Genomic DNA, 24,841 nt, shown 5'->3' with positions numbered 1-24,841 from the left:
AGAGAGTCTCTCAAGGGTTGGCCTGGAAGAGGAAATAGTGTGAAGTAATCTGGGCACTTGCTGTTTTGAGGGTAGCGAAAAGATCGCAACAAGGGTGCCCCACTTCAGAAAAAATCTGATCCACTACAGACTGATTGAGAGACCACTCGTGAGGCATCAGAATAGATCTGCTTAGCCTGTCCGCCAATAGGTTGGACCTGCCGGGATGTGCGTTGCTATCAGAAACCGCTGAGAAGAGATCGCCCATTGCCAAAGTCTGAGAGCTTCTCGACATAAGGGATAGGACCTGGTTCCGCCCTGTTTGTTGATGTACCAGACCACGGACATGTTGTCCGTCTGTACTGCAATAGTCCCTGTGGGAAGAAAGTCGCCGAGGGCTTGCAACGTTAAAAGCACTGCTCTCATCTCCAGGACATTTATGTGCAGGTGGTATTCTATGGGTTGCCACGTCCGTGGACCATCCTGCCCTGATAATGCCCCCAACCGATCAGAGAGGCATCCGAGGTGACTGTGGCAACTGGAGGAGGGGAACAAAGGGTCGGCCCTGATGAAGAAGAGGGGAAGATATCCACCATCGTAGATGAGCCCTGCAAGACTGTGTCACTAAGATCTCGTGTCTCATGGGCAGATCGTGAGGTACCACTGCGTGAACAACATCCACTGCAGGAGACGCATGTGGAAGCGAGCCAGTGGAAGAAGAACAATGGCTGCAGCCATTAGGCCTAGAACTTTCAAGACAAACCTGGCTTTGACCTTGTTGCTTTGTAACAGAAGCTGAACAAATTTCTGGATGTCCAGAATCCTTTGATCTGTTAGCCTGGCTAACATTTTGACGGTATCTAACTCTGCCTATAAAGGTGATAGATTGGCAAGGCAGCAGAGAGGATTTTTGAAATTCACCGAAATTCCTAGACTCTTGCAAAGCTGTAAGGTGTAGTCTCTGGACGAAGAAGCTGATCCTTGGAGGTGGCGGAGAGGAGCCAGTCGTCCAAATAAGGAAACACCTGGAATCCTCGACGTCTCAGGTGAGCTGTGACCACTGCCATGCATTTGGTGAACACTCTGGGGCTGAAGTGAGGCCAAAGGGCAGTGCTCTGAATTGGTAATGACTGGCTCCCAGCCGGCGGAGAAACCTTCTGGAGCGTCTGTGAATCTTTATATGATAGTACGCATCCTGAAGGTCTATCGAGCACATCCAGTTGTCCTTGCCCAGAAAGGGCAGAATGGATTGCAGCGTGACCATCCGAATCTTGCCTTTCTGACAGACTTGTTTAGTCTGCTTAGGTCTAGTATAGGTCTCCAATCTCCCGTCCTTTTGGGGACCAAAAGAATCTTGAGTAGAAGCCGGATCCTACTTGGTCTGCCGGCACTGTTTGGATGGCTCTTTTCCCAGGAGTTTTGAAACTTCCTGTTTTGCCAAATCCCTTTGACCGGGTGAGATGTCTGGAAGGGATTGTAGAGGTCTGGAAACCTTCGAAGGGATTTTGTAACCCTCGGATATAATCGACTGTACCCACTTCTCTTGTGATAGGGATTGCCAGGCTACTGGGTACAGCGAAATTCTTCCCCGACTGCCTCCAAGGGTAGACAGTCGGGCAACACCTCAGGGATGCTGAAAGGGCTTCTCAGGAAGAGACTCCCTGTTGCCCTGGTTCTGAGGACCCCCTGCCTCTAGGGCGTCTATTATTGTTACCCCTCTGCCTCTGCCGGTAAACTGACCATCTGTCTCCGTTGTAGCTCCTTGGGCTTTACGGAACCACATCTTCCCCCCCTTCTGACCCCTGGGATATGGTCTAGAAGGAGTGGAAAACTGGACTCCAACGGCAGAAAGAGTTTTACCGTCCTGTTCACATCTGGTCAAAGTATCCTTCACCTGAGGTCCGAACAAAGCCGAACCGTCAAAGGGGGTGTTGGTGAAGGACGCCTTAAAGGGGTCTGCAAAATTACACAGCCGCATCCAGGCTTGGCGTCTAAGAGCAACACCTGTGCCTGCGGCCCTGCTCGTTCCATCGGCTGCATAAGATATGAGCCGCATGGAGGAGTTAGATATCGAATTCAGGATAGCAAGCTGAGAGGCAATCTTTTCCTGAGCCCCAGCAGCTGAAGGATCCTGGACTACTTCTCCCAGTTCCTTGAGAATATCTCGTTGAAGCCTGGTGAAGTGACAAAGGTAATTCAGCGAGCATAGCAAAGGTCGCTGAAGAAAACATCCGCTTTCCATACCTGTCCATGGTCCTAGAATCCTTGTTAGGAGGATGGACAGGTACTGAAGGATCCGCCAGTTCCTTCTTAGTGGCCGCCACCACCATAGCATCCACAGAGACACCTTTGGACAGGAACTGTTTCTCCGAAGGGGCCGTGATGAACTTGGATGGTCTCCTGGGGACAGGTTCCACAGAATCTGGAGCCGCCACGCCTTCGAGCCACTACCTGCATGAGTGGGTCGAAGGCGGAGACACCCAGGAGGTGGAGGGTCGGGATCCAAAGCCTCCAGGTATACCGACTCATCCTCGGAGGGGTCAATGGAGGGCCAATTCCCCTCTGTTTGAGGAGCTCAAGGATGTCTGAAAATGAGACATCCTCAGAGGGGACCGTGGGGAACCCTCCGACTCATCTAAGTCGGTATCAGATGTAGTAGACTCAGGGAGTCTGTGTGTTTCCTCTACACGTCCTCTTCCGAGGGGTTCCCCTGCAGGGTCAGGAGAAACCTTGGAAGAGGAGGAAATTCCCAGTGGGGAAACCTGGGGCGATGGATCCCTGGGCCTGAGAGCAAGAGGTTGGCAAGAGGCATCTGCAGGCACTGATGAGGGAGGAGCTAGAGGATAGACCGTTGACCAGGCTCAGAGGCCAGGACACTCCTCATCACCTCAAAGGCTCCTCTCCCCGGGAGACCTGAACACACCCGCTCCGAAGAAACAGGAATGGTCGGCTCCAAGGAGAGAAGGCTCCGAGGCGATGTCGGCGCCGAGCTTACCAAAGCCAAGCTCCGAGAGGGAGAGCGGGTCGGACAAGGGTCCGATGCCACTAGCCCTCGGAGCCGACAGTGGAAACCCGGCGACCGGATCCCTCCAAGGAAGGTCTCAAGGAGGAGATCGGAGCCGAGGATGACGGAGCCGAAGGATGTATCGGCTCCGGCATCGAAACAGTCGCTGTCCCAAGAAGCTCCGGCTCCGAACTCTGGTGTGGAGTCGGAGGAGGAATCTCAAGAATCGGGGCTATAGCCGAAGTCTGTTGAGACGGGCTATGGAGCATTTGGGCCAGTGCCTGAGATTTCAACAGCCTGCTTACCACCCTCTCCAAATCGTAGTCAGACAGCCTGGAAGATCTCGAAGATCGGCTCCGATGGCTCCGCTCGAAGGGGACCGGGATCTCTTACGGGCCGGAGCCATCGGAGCCGAAGTCCCTTGAACCCCAGATGGAGCCGAGGATCTCTCGGCTCCGATGCTGGATAAAGTGTCGGCTCCAGCCGGAGCCGACAAGGCAACAGTACTCAGGGTATCGGAGCCGGCCGGCACCGAACCCACTACTCTAGCAGAAGAAGTATCGGCTCCAGCCGGAGCCGGAGCCACCGGAGGAGGCTTGGACACTGTAGCCTGAGCCTTCGGTGGCTTAAGAGGTTTTCCTGCCCCTTGCTTAGGAGGAGAACCTTCAGGTTTTAACAGACCTCGGAGGATCAACTTGTTCCTCCTTTCCTGCAGGACTCTCTGGCTAAAGGCATGACACAACGCACAGGAGTCCTGCAGGTGCAAAGGCCCCAGGCAATACACACAAGAAGTGTGACCGTCTGTCAGGGACATTTTCTGACAGCACTGGTCACACTTCTTGAAGCCTGAGACCTTGCCTTCCCTAGACATCCTAAAAGGATATACACAAACAGTCCCCACAAACACACAACTTAATCCCTACACAGACACACAGGAAGGGAATAACTTGGGGAACTAGGCCTGACTAAAACTTTAACTGAAAAAAAAAAAAAAAAAAAAAAAAAAGGAAGGGAATAGGGTGGGCTGTACTAAATACAGGCTAACCTAACACTGAAGGGAAATTAAACCCCTAACTAAACTTTTTCTTCTTTAACAAGAAAAAACTTACCTCAGCTGGCAAAGGAGACCTCTTTCGCTAAGCGGCAAACGAGATCTGAGGTAGTTCTGCCTTGCATCATGGGATATAGGGTTGCCTCGAGCTGGTAAAAGGAGTTCTCGAGCTAAAGCTAGTGCCGAGTCAGAGCCGAGGATCGGCTCCGAACCCATCCAGCAAGAATGAAGGCGAGATTGACAACTTAACATTTGTACTTACTGTGGAGCTTTTCTCCCTGGGCCTCTGCTGAAAATTAACCTGTGTCCAGTCGGACCATCCCGGTTAACAAATGCAAAATAAAATAAATAAATAAATAAATAAAGATAGAATCACCCACACTGTCCAACGCAATTGTTCTAAGCTGGGGTGTGACATTTGCCCATGATACTGTGCAAACAGATCCGTTCTGTAAGGAAGCTTGTGGTAATAGCGCTTGGCATGTTCTATTAAAGAGGAGAACCAACTCATGCCTGGGTCAAAAGGGGGTTACTACAATATTCTTTCATAATTCTTCCTGAATCTTTAGAAGTACCTTGGGAATCACTGGAAAGGTTGGAAATACATACAGAAACATTCCCGACCATGGGAATGATACAGCACCTGTCTTCCAGTTATGGCAAAAATGTCTTGAACAGAAGTTTTTCAGTAGTCTGTTTTGAAAGGAGATGAATAGATCTACATAAGGTATTTCCCACATCTGGATTAAATCCTGGATAGTGCTACATGCAGCTTCCACTCATGAGGGTTTGTTTCTAAGATCTGCTTACTCTGTGTTCCACTGTGTTTTGTAGTGACAGAATGTATAAGGCATAAAGATTCAAAGAATGCTGTAGAGTCATCTCCCAGGCCATCACTGCCAAACAGCAAAGAAGGAATGACCTTATACCCCCTTGCTTGTGCAGGATGCATATCACAGTATTGTCATACATGACAACTAGAAAGGGACTGGGAGTCCATAAGTCATGAAGAACTTTTAAGGCATGAATCACTGTCAACATCTCTTTTATGTTTAAGTGCTTTAGTGTGTCCTGAGGAGCCCTTAGGAGCCCACAAGTCTTGCAGTTGAACTCTCCATGCAAAATCTGAAGAGTCCATCTGAGCAGAATGGACTGAGGTCTGAAGAGGGAAAGGGAGTCCTGGATTCAGAGATAGTTGATCTCTCCATCACTGCAGTTCCTGTTTCACAAATCAGCATATTGGTACCTGGAAATCCAAGACAAGAAGGTGCTGGGTCTAATAATTCTTCAAGTACCTCTGAATTTTTGTCATGTTTATTATGGCTAGTGGTATCATGAGAATCACTGATATACTGAGGCCAATACATTTGAAGAACTATCTTTCTGAAGTCTAGAAGAGAGAAATCCAAACAAATGCCCTGATAAGTCAGAGGTATGTCTTTTGGTAGGAAGCCCCTTGTCTATCCAATACCCCAGGAAAGCATTTCATAGAAAGGGTGTGAGAAAGGACTTTTGAAGGTTCATTTTGAAGCCGAGGTGGAAAAGGAGGGATGCAGCTTTGTCTAAGGACTTCAAGCACCTGGATACAGAATCTGCATTAATCAGAAAGTTGTCTATATAACCAAAAAAAGTGGATCATAGAGTTCTGCAATAGGCAACTACTAGAGTAAGACACTTTGTAAACACTTGAGGTGTAGTAGGTAGCCCAAAGGGTAATGCACAAAAAGTACAGTTTTGTACCTACCATAAATGTAGATGTTCGAGGATCCACATTGCTGCAGTCCTAACTATTGGGTAGTCCGCTGTCCAGTCGGCCCGAATACCAAAGTATATGGCTGACGTCGGTCAGGGCGCATTAGACTGACGTCAGTACGTCAGGGTACTAATGCGCATGACCGACGTCATATCCTCAGTCTTTTCTTGCCCCAGATGTCAGAAGACCCTAAAAAGACAAGGCCCAATATACCTGCACCAAAAATATGTACAATATATATACAAAATTATCAGCATATAACCTCACCTACACAACCACCCCTAAACACAGAGGGGAAGGAGGGAGGGTAAATTGGACTGCAGCAATGTGGATCCTCGAACATCTACATTTATGGTAGGTACAAAACTGTACTATGTTCTTCATTCCACATTGCTGCAGTCCTAACTATTGGGTAGAATCCCAAAGCAGAGGTAAGGGAGGCTGGCAAATCATAAAGAAGCAGGAGCTGACAACATGCCTTGCAAAATAGCTGTGGCAAAACCAGCCCTAGACTTAGAGTAGAGAGGAAGGTGATAATGCTTAGAGAAAGTATGCACTGAACTCCAAGTAGCTGCCTCCAAAATATCCTTAGTTGCCACCCCAGTTAGAAATGCTGTTGAAGTGGCAGTAGCCCTAGTGGAATGAGGCCTAATCCCAGCTGGAATCTTCTTGCCATGATGGGAATAACAAAATGCAATGCAAAACCCAATCCACCTAGAAATAGTTTGTTTTGACACAGGCTTGCCCTGAACTCAAAGCAAAAGAAACAAACAACTGCTGAGACTGCCTAAAATCCTTAGTCCTGCTTAAATAATAACGCAATTGCCTGTGTACATCTAAAGTGTGCAAAATCTTTTCCCCTTTATTTTGGGGTCTGCATAAAAGTAGGCAAATGAATAGTTTGGTTTAAAGCCACACTAGAAACCACCTTAGGCATAAAGGAAGGATTAGTACGTAATGATACCCTATCCTTATGGAAAATCAAAAAGGGTTCTACTGCCATAAGGGCCTGCAACTCAGACACCCTTCTTGCAGAAGTAATAGCCAACAGAAAAGCAGTCTTCCATGACAAGTATTTCAATTCAGCAGTAGCCGAGGCTCAAAAGGTTGTAGAGTAAGTTTTCCAACACAAAATTGAGATCCCAAGCAGGAGTAGGAGCTCTACGTGGGGGTCTTATATTCTTTGCCCCTCTAAGAAACTGCTTGAACAAAGGATGCGAAAACAATGGTGGGTCACAATCATAGTGAGCTGAAATTGCTGCAGCATGAATCTTAATGGAAGAGAAGGACAAACCTTTGTCCAATAACTCAGTAAGATATTGAAGAGCCACACTCAAATTAGGCTCAGAAATTTCCAAATTCTTTGCTGTACTCCAAAATAAAAATCTCTTCCATTTTTCTGCGTACACTTTCCTGGTACTAGGTCTTCTAGCTTCCATAATCACATTTAAAACTTGTTGAGGAAGTTGAGACCTGCTGTGTTTCAACACAGAATATGCCAGGCTGTTAGATGAAGAGAGTGAAGCTTGACATTGAGCAGATGACCGTCCTTCTGAGATAACAGATGTGGAATCAAAGGTAAAGGCCATGGAGGCTTCCTTACCAGACTCCTTAGTAGTGGGTACCAGTGTTGCCGAGGCCAATCTGGAGCTATTAAAATCATCCTTGGCTTGTCTTGTCTGACCTTTAAGAGCACCTTTGGAAGAAGAGGCAGAGGTGGAAAGGCATACACATGAAGATTTTTCCAACTGAAAGACAGAGCATCCACTTTCCAAGCTGTGTGATGAAACCCTTTGTGCAAAACTTTGGCAGCTGGTGGTTTAGTGGAGAAGCGAACAGATCTATGTCTGGAGTTCCCATGACACTGTCAATTTCTGAAATACATGAAGATCCAGTTTCCACTCGTGGGGATCCATGATTTGTCTGCTTAACACATCTGCTAAGGAGTTCTGTGCTCCGGCAGAAACCTTGCCTGAAGAGTTAGTTGCAAGCTGAGCGCAGTCTCCCATAAAATCATTGCTTGCCTGCATAGAGGATAAGAATGTGTTCCCCTTGTTTGTTGATGTACCACATGACAGTTGTGTTGTCTGTTAGAATCAACACCTGCCCTGGAAGAAGTAACTCCTTGAAAGCCATTAATGCAAACTGGACTGCTAACATCTCCTTCATGTTGATATGTAGATGCTGTAGTCTGGCAGGCCACTTGTCTTGTATCCACTTTCCATTTAGATGAGCTCCCAAGCAATGTCCGAGGCATCTGTCGTTAAAATCTGACTCGCCTCTGGCCGGGTCACAGAGAGTCCCTTGTTTAGGTGACATTCCTGAGCCCACCACAAAAATTCTTTTTGAAGGCAAGGTATTATTTGAATGACAGTGTCCAAATCCTGGCAGTGCTGTGTCCATACATTTTTGAGATACCATTGCAGCTTCCTCATATGCAGTTTGGCATTGGGAAGCACCAGAATACAAGATGCCATGAACCCTAATGCTTGAAGGACTGTCCTTGCAGTCAGCACGGACTGATGAGATAGTTGATGGAAGTAAAGGGATAGACTCTTTTGTTTGTCCGGGTTAAAAGGCCATCTGGGCTGCTGTATTCAGTCTCACACCCAGAAAGCACATGTCTTGAGAGGGTACTAGACTGGACTTTATTTCGCTCACAGAATACCCTAGGCATCTTAGCACTGCTATAACATATTCCAGATGCTGTAGAAGGTCTTCACTTTCTTGAGCCAGAATCAGGCAGTCGTCCAAGTAAGGATAGATTTGAATTCCTTTTAGCCTGAAGTAAGCTATCACTGGAGCCAGAACCTTTGTGAATACTCTGGGCAGTAGATAAGCCAAAGGGCAATGCAGAGAACTGATAATGAGAATTTCCAGCTCGAAAACGCAGATACTTCCTGCAACTTAGTCTTATAGGCACATGAAGGTAAGCTTCCTTGAGATCTAAAGTTACCATCCAGTGATCTTTGCCCAGCAAAGGTAAAAGCTGTTGTAACGGCAACATCGTGCACTGGGGGATGTCCAGATAAGTGTTGAGGATAGATAAATCCAAAATTGGTCTCCACGTGTTCCCCTTCTTTGGTACTAGGAACAGGCGAGAATAAAATCCTAGGCCCCTTTCTGATACAGGGACTGGCTGAATGGCCCCTATTTGGAGTAACAGAGAAATTTGCTTGTGAGCCTCTTTCCTTTGTGGAGGAGGAACGTCTGGCATGCCTTTGAAAGGGGGCAATGTATGGAAATAAAACCTGTAACCGTGGTGAATGATATCCAACACCCATCTGTCTTGAGTAATTAAATCCCAATTTTCTTTGAAAAGATACAGTCTTCCTCCCAAAGGAGCTGCCAGACGAGAATCCACTGGCAGCTGAAAAGGCAGGTCATTGGGTCTGTTTACGAAAGGACTGACCCCTGCCCTCACCAGAAGTCTGAGCAGGTGAACTCCCTGTTCTAGGCTTAAAAGAACCTTGAGCTCTGCCCCTACCACGTCTAGACCTACCCCTAGACTGGGAATCATAAGCAGGATATGTCCATCCCTTAGTAGGCCAATTTCTACTAAACTTCGGTGGCTGCACCTGCAAAAAATCTTTAACAGTTTGCATAGACTTAGCTTTGTCCTCCATTTTCTTTAAAACTGCTTCCACAGGCGAACCAAACAACACATCAGACTGTAAAGGAGCATCCAAAATCCTTGTCTTAACATGCTCAGCTAAATTCTGATCCCTCAACCAGGCATGCCTGCGAAGAACAGAACTAGTGGCAGCCACCCTCGAGGAGGCCTGTACAGCATCAAAACCACATTGCAAAGAATGCTTACCCACTTGTTCAGACACATGAACTAAATCCAGCAACTCTTTACACTCAATACCTTCCGCCAAAGCATCCACCTTAGATTTCAATTGTGAAAGGAGATAATTTTGATATTTTAGCATGTGAAACTGACAATTCAACGCCTCATGGCTAAAGTGGAAGAAGTATACACTTTCTTTCCCCATCTATCCAAAGCCCTTGCCTCTTTATCAGTGGGAACAGGGTTTTTAACAACAGAGGCCTTAACACCTTTAGGTCCCTGAGAAACAGTTTCGGGTCTGCCCTAGGACTCTTAAAAAGATACTTATGAGCTTCAGGCACCCTATAGTACCTATCAGGTTTAACAGGAGCAGGAGGCAAAGAATCAGGGTTCAGGGAAGCCTCTGCAAAACATCTTCCACCACATTCAACACAGGAGGTATAGCTAAGGGCCTATGCTGGGGTAAAACAAGAATTCCCTAAGCCTTTTCCTGAATCAGAGTAATCTTGGCCTTCCCATTTAAAGTGCTCCCTCATGGAATGCAGAGTCTCTGAAAATGAGAAATCCTCAGGAGGAGAAGCTGTAGGAGTGGAATCATCCACATCAGAATCAGAATAAGGAGGATACTCCTGCAAGTCTTCCGCAGAAGACTCAGAAGCCTCTGAACACTGTTCAAAACTCTCAAACTCAGGTTCCACCCTAGGCCTCTTATCAGGAGGGGGCATAGAACCTCTAATCATAGTAATCAAATCTTCTGCCATTTTAAGCATATGTTTCTTAGGCACAGAACCTGAAGTGCTAGGAGAAGCCCCCACTGAAGCTAAACTTGGCCTACCTCCCAAAGAAGTCTTGGAAACAGAAGGAGAGGCTCTAACTACCTTGGGAAGAGAGGGAAGAACAGTTACCTGAGAAGCCCCCTCAGCCTGGCCTACCTCCTGAGAAGGCACATCCTGTAACAGTAAAGTCTCTGCCTGAGACTCCAAAGAAACTCCTGGCAAAACCTCTGGCTCCACTGAGCCTTCTAAAGAACCGACGTCCGGGACTGCCGGTTCATCAACCCTAGGCTTCGCTGTTTTGTCCTTGCGCTTTTTGGATGAAGCGGGCGGAGCATCCGACGGCATTTTATAATTACAACGCTTCCCAAACACTAACCTGGCACAGTCTAACCTTCTCTTAATAGTGCGTTTGTTAAATCTAGCACAAGAGCGGCATCCAACAACGTCGTGCTCAGGCCCTAAACAAGGTATACACAAGGTATGGTAATCCCTATGAGGTATCTGTTTCCCACAAGAAATACAGTTATTCACTTTTTCTGACATCCGGTTAAATACTGAGGCAAGAAAAAAACAAAATGTTCCCCAACGGGGTACTTAGCCAACTTTGATTCGGTCTGAAACTCCGACTTCAGAAAATTTCAGAACGCCAAAACTGCTTCTGCATCGGACCATGCGGCAAAAAAGACTGAGGATATGACGTCGGTCATGCGCATTAGTACCCTGACGTACTGACGTCAGTCTAATGCGCCCTGACCGACGTCAGCCATATACTTTGGTATTCGGGCCGACTGGACAGCGGACTACCCAATAGTTAGGACTGCAGCAATGTGGAATGAAGAACATCTGATAATGGAAGCTAGGCACAGCAAATCTCAAAAATGTCCTGAAACTGGGAGCAGTGGGAAAGTATAGTTGTGTAAGTAAATGTACCATAACAGTAGATGTTGGAATGATCACTGCTCAGAAACCTTACCTTTTCGGGTTATACCCTGCATAGAAGATAACAGCCGGAAAGCTTCCAAAGCTTCAGGGCACCTTCCAAGCACCCAAATCATCAGTCAGCTCGAACTAGGTTGACTAAAAAAAAAAGAAGTTATGTACTTACCATCTGTGGTGTCCATCTTCATTTATCTTTGACATATGGGTTTTGTTCCGATATTGGAACCAACTCAGCCATTACTACAGCTCACGCAGGCCAAAAACTCTCGAGCTTCAGCCTTACCCACTATCCCTCTCTCCCAGTTACCTCTGATTGAGTTTGCAGATTAGAAATAAAGTATAAATAAAGATGCCTTAATGGAAACCATATCTGCTATGTCTTAATAAATACTGTAATTACTATGAAAGTATCCATTCCAAGAAAAAATCTTCAAAACCCAGGGGATGGAGGGAGGAGAGTCAAGGATAAATGAAGATGGACAACACAGATGGAAAGTTATGGTAAGTACATAACTTCTTTATTTGATGTTGCCAATCTTCATTTTATCCTTGAATATGGGACAGAGTCTACAGCTACCTTAGACCTCGGGAGGACTCACGGAAGGGATATTCCTAAGCACCATTGAACCAAATGCTGCTCTTCCCCTAGAGACCAAGTCCACTTTGTAATGAGTAATAAAGGTATGGGGAGAAGCCCAAGTAGCTGCTGAAGTAGCAACAGATCTTGTAGAATGTGCATTCACAGGTCTAGGCAAAGCAATTTCCTTTTTGTCATAAATAAAAGAAATGCAATCCTTGAGCCATCTGTGTAAGGTCACCTTGCTGACAGCTTTACCAAAACTAGCACTTGAAAAGGAGACAAATAGCTGGTCAGATTTTCTGATGTCCTTAGTTCTGTGACGATAAAAGTGTAATTGCCTGTGAACATCTAGCAAATGTAAACAGTATTCACCTCTGTTCGAAAAGTTTGGAAAGAATACCGGCAAATTAATAGTCTGATTAATATTAGACTCTGACATCACTTTACGTAGAAAGGTGGGATTTGTTCATAAGGAAACTGTCTTTGTGAAAAATCAGATAAGGTGGTTTACATGACAAGGCCTGAATTTCTGAAATTCTTCTAGCAGAGGCTGTTGCCACCAAAACAAGAAGTTATGTCTTACCATAACGTTCCATCTGTGTTGTCCATCTTCACTTATCCTTGACTGTGGGTTCGGTTCTGTATCTCAGAACCGGCTCGGCCATTATTCCAGCTCGCTCTTTCCAAAAACTCTCAAGCTTAGCTGTACCCATAATGGTTCTCTCAAGATTACCTCAGACTGAGTTTGCATAAAATAGTGACTGACACGAAATAACAGATCAGAGACCATTTCTGTAATCATAAAGGAATAATCCAGTCTATTGGGATAGATCCATTTCACCAAGAATCCCAAAAGGCAAAGGGAAGGAGGGTGTGGATGTCAAGCATAAGTGAAGACTGACAACACAGATGGAACACTATGTTAAGACATAACTTCTTTATCTGATGTTATCAATCTTCATTTAATCCTTAACTGTGGGACAGAGTCCCCAGCTACCGAAATCCTGGGAGGTCTCATGGAAGAATACTCCTGAGCACCACTGAACCGGGGATGCTCAAGTAGCCACTACGCATATATCATCTATCGAAGCTCTGGCATGGAAGACTGTGGAAGCGGCTATTGTCCTCATAGAATGTGTCTTTACAGCTCCTGGCAGCTGCACTTTCCTTTTATTATAAATGAAGGTTATGTAGTCCTTCAGCCATCTAGCCAGAGTAACCTTAGAAACTGGTTTGCCCAGAGCAGCAGAAGAGAATGAAACAAACAGCTGATTAGGTTTTCTGAATTCCTTTGTCCTGTGTAGGTAAAAACTTAACTGCCTTTGAACATCTAGCAAATGCAGACAGTATTCGCCTTTGTTTGAAAATTTGGGAAAAAATACTGGAAGTTGTATAGTTTGATTGATATTAGTGTCAGATACTACTTTCAGTAAAAAGGAAGGATTTCTTCAGAAAGACACCCTGTCCTTATGAAAGATTAGGTAAGGAGGCTTGCAATACAAGGCCTGTAACTCAGATATTCTTCTAGCAGAAGTAATAGCAGCCAAGAATGAGGTTTTCCAGGATAAATATGTCAAATCACAATTTGCTGATGGTTCAAATGGGGGATTAATTGGACATTGTGGCACCAGATTCAAGTCCCAAGGAGTAGATGGATCCTTGTATGGTGGTCACAGCAATAAGGTCCCTTTCAGAAAGGTTTTACAAAGTTGTGAGATGTTAGAGCTGTATCATTTAGACCATTATGAAAATTTGAAATTGCAGTAGATGAACCTGTATAGTTGAGGAGGATGCTCCCGCATCAAAGAGCGATGCTAAAAATTCTAAGATCTTATGAAGTGGTGCAGAATATGGGTCGAGATTGCTGCTGTATAACTGTCTAGTCAAAGGTTTATGGGAGGCTAGAACAATTCATTCAACTGGGGCAGTAAGGCTGGTATGCCTGGCAATCATTGGCACTGGAGAAGCCACGCAGTGAGCTTCAGATTTTGAAGATTCGGGTGAATGACTCCCTCTTGATGGGACAACAGGTCTGGAGCTGGATCCAGTGTCCAAGGTTTCTGCATTAAGTGAGGCCACAGAAAGGGAAAACATACCTGTCGAGGCCAGAATGGAGCAATGAGAATTATTTTGTTCTTCGACCTGTTGACTTTCTTCAGAAACTGGGAAATGAGGAGAATCAGGGGAAAGGCATACAGTAGACTGTGGGGGGGGGGGGGTCAATCGTGAAGGACAGCATCTCTCGGTGACTCCCCTGGAGGGGGCATCAGGGTGACATAGCTGTTGCACTTGTTGTTTAGAGGGGATGCAAAGAGATCACAGCAAGGTTGGCCCCACTGACGGAATATCCTTTCTGCCACCAAAGAGTTGAGAGACTACTTGTGAGGCATCAGGATGTTCCTGCTCAATTTGTCCGCAATCACATTGGAACTTCCCGGAATATGTGTTGCAATTAGAAAGCGGTCTGGTGAGATTGCCCACTGCCAAACTCTGACAGCTTCTCAACAAACAGGGTAGGATCTGGTTAACTCTTGTTTGTTGATGTACCAAACTACTGACATGTTGTCTGTTTGGATCGCAATTGTTCCTGAGGGGAGGGCCTCTTGGAATACTTGCAATGCTAGAAGCATCGCCCTCATTTCTAGAACATCATCATCATCATCCCCTTTTTCTCATTTACATGAGGTCGGGGTATCGTACTAACTGTCGCCAACTCTCTCGATTCAGTGCCACTCTCCTGCCTTCTTCAACACTCATGCCTGACTATCGCAGATCTTCTTTCACACAATCCATCCACCTTTTTGCTGGACGCCCTCGCTTCCTCTTACCTTCTTCCTGTCTGTCCCAAATCTCCCTCACCAGATTGTCTTCTGCTTTTCTACACATGTGCCCATACCATCGTAATCTGTTCTCTTTGATCTTTTCTACAATTGGAGCTACTTTGGCTTCTGCTCTTATGTCCTCATTTCTTCGCCTGTCCCGCAGTGTGCATCCTACCACCTTTCTCAGGCACTTCATTTCCATCACCTCTAGCTTCTTCAACTGTTCTGCCTTTACTGCCCAGGTTTCTGTACCATACAGTAGTACTGGTCGCACCACTGTCTTGTACACCTTACTTTTCAGCTTCTTTGGCATTCTTCTGTCATATACTACACCTGATACTCTATGCCAGTTGGCTGCAGCCCCTCTGATTCTAGCTTTGACCTCTTCATTCAGACTACCCTTCTCCTCAACCACCCCCCCAGATACTTGAAGCTGTTTACCTGTTCCACTATCTTCCCATCTATCTCTATTCTCAGCTTCTTCTGATTTCCCCAATCTGCTGCCATTACCACTGTCTTATCTGTGCTTAGTTTCATCCCATGTGCCTTCAAATTTGCATTCCATTCTCCTATCCTTTGCTAAAGTTCTAGATCAGAGTCTGCCTGTACTGCCACATCGTCTGCATACAGCAGCTTTGTTGCTCTGACCCCTCCAACCTGTTTGCTGATGTAGTCCATTACCAGTATGAACAGCAGTGGACTCAGAGCTGAACCCTGGTGTACACCCACTCCCACTGGGAACCCCTCAGTGAGGCCAAACACTGTTCGTTCTTGAGTCACTGGGTCCTTGTACATAGCCTGTACTAATTCTACCAATGTTTCTTAGGACTTCAAACCACCGCAGTACTGCCCAGATCAGCTTTCTTGGGACCTTGTCATATGCTTTCTCCAAGTCTAGGAAAGCCCAGTTTGACTCTCTCCTCTTCTCTAGTTTCTTCTCAAGTATCTGTCTCAATGCAAACATCGGGTCAATTGTGCTGCATCCTGATCTGAATCCGAACTGTTCATCTCCCATCTTACATTCTACTGCTCTGCGTATCCGTTTATCAATCACCCTCTCCAGAACTTTCATGCAATGAGGTAGGAGTTTGATGCCTCTGTACTGTCCACAACTGTCCCCTTTGTTCTTCTACACTGGCACGAGTATGCTTATTCTCCAGTCATCTGGAATACGCCTTTCTCTCCACACTGCAATTAGTACCCTCGGGAGCCATTTCTCCCCTAGCTCACCCAGCATCTTTATCATATCTGCTGTGACCTCATCTGAGCCTGCTGCTTTCCCTGACTTCATTTTCCTTAGTGCTGCTCTTACTTCTTCTAAGCTGGGCTCCTCTTCTACTCTCATTGTAGGCTGTTTCTGGGGCAGTACCGCTTCTGTGGGGTTTTCTTCATTCAGAAGCTGCTGGAAATACTCCTTCCATCTGCCTTTGATGTCCTGTGGGCTGGTAAGCAGGCTGTTGCTGGAATCCCTTATGAAGGGTGTCTGACTATCTTCTTTATCTTTCTGTCTTTGCCTTGCAACCTGGTATAGTTTCTTTGTGCCCCTTACTGAGTCACTTTCCAGAAGCTGATAGAGTGCCTCTGATGCCCTATTCTTTGCTATTGCAACTTCTTTCTTAGTTTCTTTGTTAGCCAACCAGTAGTCCTTCCTAGCTTGGTCAGTCTTTTCAATCTCCCACTTCTTCCTGCACTCCTTCTTTCTTTTGATTGCTTCCTGCACTTCTGCATTCCACCACCAGCTTTCCTTATGTACCTTATTTCCATACCTGGCTCGGCCACATATCTTTTCTGTAGTCCTAACACATGCTGTTTTAGGCGCTGCCACTCTTCTTCAACTCCACCTATTTCCTCCTCTTCTTGGGGTGCTAGAGCCCTGAGTAATTCCTTGAACTGCTGTACTTTCTCTCCAGTCAACTTCCAGGTCTTCAGCCTGGTCTCTGTTGACCTTAGAGCATTCTCTGACAACTGCTTGCAGCTGATTGTGGCAACTACTGGTTTATGCTCTGAACCAACTGTTTCACTGGGGATGACTTTGCAATCATGGATTCTACCCCAGTGCCTTTTCCTTACTAGGAGGAAGTCTACCTGAGTTGCATGTTGGCTACTCTTGTATGTGATCTTGTGACTGTCTCTCTTTCTGAACCATGTGTTGGCTACTATCAAGCCATTTGCCAGACAGAAGTCTAGAATGGCTTCTCCTTCTTTATTCCTATTGCTCCACCCATGTGGACCCAGGCAGTCCTCATATCCTGTTCTGTCTGTCCCGATATGTGCATTTAGGTCACCCATTATCAACACCAATTCATGTTGTCCTGCTTTATCTAGTAGGTCCTGCAACTGCTGTCTGAATGCATTCTTTTCCTCACTATCACAACCCTGCTGTGGGACATAGGCTGAGATTATTTCTAGAACATTGATGTGCAAATTGCCCTCTAACTGGGACGAAGTTAGATAATGCCACCCCACATCCTGAAGGAGTCCGTGGTCACTATGGCTTGAGTATGAGAAGGGACAAAGGTACGGCCTGATAGAATGTCGCTGGAGTGGAGCTACCAGCTCAGGTCTTTTTTGCATAAACTGGTGATCTGAACTTGATGCAACATTGGTTGTGTCATTAATGACCATTGTGACACCAACATCCATTGTAGAATTCGCATGTGAAACCTCGCACCTTCCTCGGTAACAGATGGTAACGCTAGCTGTTTGGGCGAACCTGGTCACCCCCCCTGACATCAGAGGCCGATGTCGCAGGTACCTTCGTGGACGTGCAGGCTGAAGAAACAAAGGTAGTGTCCGAAGCCGTAGCCGTCAACGTCGCCAAGCCTATCATACGTACTTCAGCCCCTAGACTGGCAAGTGGCAGGACATCCTTACTCGGAGGCACATTATCGGGCATAGCTACTTTGGCCTTCTTTTTTGGTGGTTCTAATGAGATGGCCGGTTTTGATTCCATACCTAAGGCAAGGCTTTTGAGTTGCTGGTTCTCAACAAAAAGCTTTAGGGCTGCGAGACGGCTGCGCAGTGTTTTAGGAAAAAATGACTGGCAGATCGAACACGCCTTTTAGTCGTGAGAAGGCTCTAAGCAAAATAAGCAGAAGTCGTGGCTGTCTTTGTGCAGAATTTGTCGACCGCACTTACATTTTCCCTTCCTAGATGACATAGATGGAATCAGCTAAGGATAAATTTTACAGCAACCTAAGCTAGCAGAGAAAAGAGAGAAAAAATTCCCCAAAGGGGTACTTATCTTTTTAGGAGTCACTTGCATGGAACAGAAGGAGCGAGCTAACGTTTGACTGGCGGCAGAGAAGTTCTGAGTTCTGTGCATGTGGAAGTTGCATTTATGGCCCATGGTTTATGGTCCCTGTGTGTGACGTCCCACAATCCATACAGCAGCCAAACTAAGCTTTTGTATATGAGCCGGATATTCTGGTCGCCTTAGGTGGAGGATCCCACATTAGAATACTGCAACATGAGAACAGAAGGACATTATCAGATACACAGGTTTAGGCAGCAAGCCATTCAGAGATTTCATGTCAATAGAGACAGGGAGTCTTAGCTCTGAAAAGACAATGCTAGGAAAAACAAAAATTAAATGTCCACACTCTGGCATAAACAACATAACAAAAAACAAGGGGGATGAAGGAAGGGAGCTGCCACTGCAGCAGTGATCATTCAAATATCTACTGTTAAAGAAAGTTTTCTTGCACAATACAGGTCACTGCTGCAGTAAGTTTAGCTATATGGGTAGATTACCCTAGCATATTACATTTATAAGGTGGAAGGAGAAGAGGCCAGGAACCCTTGGAAAATGGTCCTAGCAAAGCCTGATTTGGACCTACAGAAGAAGTCAAGCTTACAGTGTTTTTTTAAGGATGTAGAGAGGACTAAGTTGTAGCTTCTAAAATACTTCTAGAATGTAACTCTTTCCAAAAAGCCATAGATGAAGCCAAGGCCCTGCTAGATAGGCATTGACCCTGCCTAGAAAAGGTTTGCTCTGGTGAGCATAAAAAGATGTTATGTACTCAACATATCATTCCTTCTGTGTTGTTCTTTTTCATTCTTCCTCAGCAACTGGGTTCATGTCTGACCCTCGGATATGACTTGGCCGTTTTTTTTACAGCTCGGGGCCACTAGAACTCTCAGGCTCATCCCTTACCCATAATGTTCTAGTTCCTAACATACCTCAGATCGTGCTTGCTGTTTTACAGTTTTAGATGAAAAAAATTAGCAAACTGATAAGAACAACCAATATCTGGAACTTAACCAAAGGAACATTGGTCCTTTATACTCTTCTCATTCTTCCAGAAGTTAATAGCTAAAAAGGTAGGGGGTTGGTGGGAGAGGAGTTGAGGAAGAATGAAAATAGACAACACAGATGGGACATTATGGTGAGTACATAACTTCTTTATCTGATGTTGTCAACTTTCATTCATTCCTCAACAATTGGGATAGAGTCCCAGCTACCTGAATTCCTGGGAGGACTCTTATGGAAGGATATTATGGAATACTGTTGAGCCGAAGGCTGCTCTTCCCAAAGAGACCAGATCCAATTTGTAATGAGTAACAGAAGTATAAGGATTAGCCCAAGTTGCAGCCGCACAGATATCGTCCATGGGAGACCTGGATAAAAATACTAATGATGCTGCCATGGACCTGGTTGAATGGACTTTCAAAGGTTTTGGCAAGTACAAACCACATTTGTTATAGACAAAGAATATACAATCAGTAAGCCATTTGGCAAAAGTTACTTTTGCAACTGGCTTAATTTTGATTCCACAAAGGAAACAAACAACTGATTTATTTTCTAAAAGTCTTTGTTCCATGTAAATAGAAACGTAACTGTGAACATGCAACAAATGTAATGTGTATTCACCTTTGTTTATGAAATTTGGAAAGAAAACTGGAAGATTAATGGACTGACTGATGTTGGATTCTGATACCACCTTAGGAAGAAAGGATGACTTGGTTCTTTGTGCTACTCTGTCTCTATGGAATATTAAATAAGGAGGCTTAGAAGACAAGGCTTGAAGTTCAGAAAGTCATCAGGCAGAGGTTATAGCTACCAAGATAATAGTTTTCCAGGTTAAAAACTTTAGTTCACATTTAGCTGCTGGTTCAAAGGGAGACTGAGTCAAAGCTTGTAATACTAAATTTGGTGGAGTTGGATCTTTAAAAGGTTGTCTCGGAAGAAGGGTATCCCTTATAAAGGCCTTACAAAGTTTTGAGGAAGCTAAGGTGGAAACTGTCAAATCTTATATGAAAATTTGAAATCACATCTAGTTGAACTGAGTTGATGAACTAGCCCCTTCATTAAAGACAAGTCAAGAACTCGATAACATAATGTATTGGTACCGAAAAAGGGTCAATGTCTTTCGGCTACACCCAAAAAAACAAATCTTTTCCATTTACTTCTGTAAATCTTTCTAGTGGAAGCTTTACAGGAAGATAAAAGTATATGAAGGACAGGAGAAGAAAGTCTAGGTTGCCTGGCTATCAATGGAAGTGAAGAAGCGATGCGGTCAGCTTCAGCCATGAGATGTCTGAATGAATCATGTCTGTCGGGTGAGACAGGAGTCTGGAGTTGGATCCAGACACCATGGAGGGTAAACTAGATGAGGCCAAAGAAAGGGGAACCAAATCTGATGAGGCTAATAAGGGGCAATGAGGATGCCTTTGGTCTTCAATCATAATGCACTCTGGGGAAATATGTGGATTAAGAGGGTTGGGGGATAGGCACAGAGGAAACGGGGGGGCAATCGTGAAGGAGGGCATCTCTCAGTGATTTCCCCGGTGGGAGGATCAAGGCAAAGAACCTGCTGCACTTGTTGTTGAGGGGAGATTCAAAGAGATCACAGTAAGGTTGTCCCCACTGGTGGAATATCTTTCTACTCGTGAGGTAACAAAATGGACTTGCTCAACTTGTTTGCTATCATGTTGGATTTCCCCGGAATGTGAGTTGCTGTCAGAAACTGACTGGATGAGATTGTTCATTGCCACACTCTCACAGCTTCTCAACACAAGGGGTAAGATCTGGTCCCTCCTTGTTTGTTGATGTACCATACCACTAAGATATTGTCCGTCTAAATCACAATATTTCCAGAAGGGAAAGAATCTTGAAAGGCCTGCAACACTAGGAGAACTGCTCTCATTTCCAGGAAATTGATATGCGTGTTGCCTCTTCAGTGGATGAAGTGCCTTGGACTGTCTTTCCAAAGAAGTGCCTCTCCCCACCCAATTTGGGAATTGTCTGTGATCACTACCAGTTTGGGCTGAGGAAGAATGAAAGGATGGCCTTGTAATATCTGATCTAAATGAATCCACCACAAGAGGCACTTTTTGCATGCCTGAGTTATTCTGATCTGGGTGGACATAAGTTGGTGTAGAACAAACCACTGGATTGCTACGGTCCATTGAAGAATTTTCATATGATATCTTGCTAACGGTACTAGAACTATTGCAGCTGACATTGACCCCAAGGCTTGTAGACTCAATCGTGCTGATAGAGAAGAATTGTGAATTATCCTTTGGACTTAAAATCGAATAGTTGGAACTCTTGGTGGCAGAAGGAAGGCTTTCACTGATACTGTATTGAACAAAGTCCCCATGAAGTCTAGTGTCTGAGTTGGTTCTAGCTGAGGTTTGTTGTGATTGAGGGTAATCCCTAGATGACAGCAAATTTGGAGTACATATTCTCGAGCTTTTATTAGAAGGTGTCTGATTGTAGCAGTTATGAGCCAGTCATCCAAATATGGAAACACCTGAAATCCCTGCAGTCTGAAGTGAGATGCTACTACTGCCATGCATTTGGTGAACACGCTGGGGGCTGTGGTGAGGCCAAAGGGCAGTGCTCTGAACTGGTAATGGCTGGCTCCCAGATGGAAGCATAGGTACTGTCTGGATTGCCTGTTCATTTTTACATGGCATTACACACACTGAAGCTCTATTGAGCACATCCAGTCATCCTTGTGCAGAAAAAGCAAAGGATGGCCTTGTAATATCTGATCTAAATGAATCCACCACAAGAGGCACTTTTTGCATGCCTGAGTTATTCTGATCTGGGTGGACATAAGTTGGTGTAGAACAAACCACTGGATTGCTACGGTCCATTGAAGAATTTTCATATGATATCTTGCTAACGGTACTAGAACTATTGCAGCTGACATTGACCCCAAGGCTTGTAGACTCAATCGAGCTGATAGAGAAGAATTGTGAATTATCCTTTGGACTTAAAATCAAATAGTTGGAACTCTTGGTGGCAGAAGGAAGGCTTTCACTGATACTGTATTGAACAAAGTCCCCATGAAGTCTAGTGTCTGAGTTGGTTCTAGCTGAGGTTTGTTGTGATTGAGGGTAATCCCTAGATGACAGCAAATTTGGAGTACATATTCTCGAGCTTTTATTAGAAGGTGTCTGATTGTAGCAGTTATGAGCCAGTCATCCAAATATGGAAACACCTGAAATCCCTGCAGTCTGAAGTGAGATGCTACTACTGCCATGCATTTGGTGAACACGCTGGGGGCTGTGGTGAGGCCAAAGGGCAGTGCTCTGAACTGGTAATGGCTGGCTCCCAGATGGAAGCATAGGTACTGTCTGGATTGCCTGTTCATTTTTACATGGCATTACACACACTGAAGCTCTATTGAGCACATCCAGTCATCCTTGTGCAGAAAAAGCAAAATGGACTGAACTATGACCATCCAAAACTTTGTGTACTGAACTGATTTGTTCAGAATGCTGAGATCCAAAATTGGTCAACAGTCACCTCTTTTCATTGGCACTAAAAAGAATCTTGAGTAAGTTCCAGACTCTTTCTGTTCTGGGGCACCTTTTGGATGACTCTTTTTCTAGCACCTGTTACTTTCCTCTGACTGGGTGGAACCTTGGGAATTCTGTTCACTGTTAAGGGAGGGGGTACAGAAAAGGGAATTATATAACCTCTGGAAATGCTCCTCTGCACCCACGTATCTTTTGTAATGTCTAGCCAGGCTGCCTCCAGAGGTGGACAATCAGGCCTCCTTTCAGGAGTGCTGATAGGGTCTGTTTGAAAAAGAACCTCTAGACACCTGGTTCTGTGGGTCTCCTCTGTCACATGGACAGCATCTTCTGCTTGAGTTTCCCCTCTATCCTGGGGGAACTATTTCCATGTGGATCTTAGAAATGGCCCTGGGACTTTCTGCACCACGTCTTTTGACCACCTCATTGATTCCTATAGAATGTTCTTTGAGGAGATGAAAAATGTACGCCCATTGCAGAGATGATCTTTCCATCTTGCTTGCACCTGGAGAGTGTGTTCTTCACCTTAGGGCCAAACAACAAACTGCCATCAAAAGGTGCAATGATGAACAAGGACTTGAATGGCTCCGCAAAAACACACAGCCACATCCAGGCATGTTTCTCAATGGAAATGCCTGAACCCACCACTCTTGAGGTTCCTTAAGCTGCATGTGAAATGAGCCTCATGGACAAATTCATGACTGACTCTAGGGTAGCCAACTGTGAAGTGACAGAACTCTGTGCTTCAGAAGAACTGGTCCCAGAGAGTGATTTGGAGAGTTTCTTAATCAAATCCCTCTGCAATCCTGTGAAATGTGTCAGATAATTAAGTGACTTGAGTGCAACAGTCGCTGAAGCATATACTCACTCCACAAATCTGTTCAATGCCCTGGACTTTCTATTAGGGGGATTGATAAATGAATTATCTTCTGCAAGTTCCTTTTCTATGGCCGCTGTCATGACCATGACATCTGTCGGTACTCCCTTGCTCCAAAAGTCTCTTCCTTTAGGTGGTGCCAGAATCCTGTTCGGTCTCTTGGGGATTGGCTCAACAGCATCAGGTTCCTTCCACTCCCACCTTAGAGATCAAATCAATGAGCTCATCAGTGAGCAGAGACATCCAGGTGGTAGATGAACCAGATCCAAAGGTTTCCAAGAATACTGATTCCTCTTGAAAAGGGTTATTGGTAGACCAACAACTTCTCTGCTTGAGGATTTCCAGAATGTCTCCAAGGGAGATGTCACTAGGTGGTGATCTTGGAGACCCTCCCCCCTCATCAAAATCAGTATCTTCAGTGAATGACTCTTGAGGAGAGACTAAGTGCCTCCTCTTGCACTTTCTCTTCCTGGGGACTTCTTCAGTGGGACGTTCTGGAGAAGTGTCAGAAAAAATAAAAATATCCTGCTGGGTAGCCTGGTGGCCTTGGGCTGACTGTCCCTGTGTAGTAGAATGAACAGGCTCAAGGCACAGAGACATATGGGATCCAGAAGGGAGATCCGAGGGGTGTGGAACTGTCCATCCTCACTACCTCACAGGCAGAATGCTCTGGGTGAAGGAGGCCGATGTAGCCAAGAAGACATGCTTCCAGACCATCATCTCCTTCTCACCCGAAGGCAATCTACCCAACGCAGAAGTCAGAGTCGAGCTGTCCACTGCAGAGACTCTGAGGGGCAGAGACAGCTCTGACAACTTTGGAGTCGACTCTTAACACCTTGAACCTGACAAAAGCTCTTCAATAATCTTCAAATCCAACACAGACAGTCCCAGAAAACTCAGATCCAGGGGCTCAGAAACCACAAGTCAGATAGTGGTGCACTTCTCATGAAGGTCTCCTGACCCAAAGGGGTAGGAGTCTGGAGAGCTCCCATCTGAATCTGTACCAAGAGGAACTTCCTCATCATCCTATCCATGTCAGCTTCTGTCAAGCTCCTGGAAGAATGAGAGAATGAGGCTACTGATGGGGACCCGGAATGTCAGCATCTCTCCAAGAACAGGGATGGCCCTCTGGAAGGTACAGGATCCAAGGATGATGTATACCTTGTGCGGGGTAAATGCTTTGGATCCAACGCTATTGGGTCTGAGTAAGTAGATCAGATATCCAAAGACAAATAATATAAAGATTTAGACTTTGGCTCCAACTTTTTAGACAATTTTCATGCTGGCTCCATTGTCGGATCCGAGGATGGAGAAGAAGAACAAGACGGATGAATGGCCTTTTCCTCTAGTCCTTCTTGTCTTGTTCAGGGGGTTGAGCCCCTGATAGTGATTCCGAAAAGGTCGTAGGGAGCAGATCTTTCAGAATTAGCTTGTTCTTTTGATCCTCGGTTGCTTGAGAATTAAAAGACTTACAGATATCACAGTCAGTTTTTA

At 45.4% G+C, this 24,841-nt stretch overlaps 1 protein-coding gene across 1 annotated transcript in view; it reads right to left on the bottom strand.

Annotated features, from left to right (window-relative positions):
* Window positions 1-24,841, bottom strand: part of HMCN1 (hemicentin 1) — a 5,606,893-nt gene that overhangs the window by 5,329,949 nt on the left and 252,103 nt on the right. The window lies entirely within an intron of this gene.

This window comes from Protopterus annectens, chromosome 10.part0 (genome assembly GCF_019279795.1).
Source record: "Protopterus annectens isolate FY-2018-M chromosome 10.part0, PAN1.0, whole genome shotgun sequence".
Lineage (NCBI taxonomy): Eukaryota > Metazoa > Chordata > Ceratodontiformes > Protopteridae > Protopterus > Protopterus annectens.
Note: the sequence above shows the minus strand (reverse complement) of the source record. Positions and strands in the feature narration are given on the sequence as shown.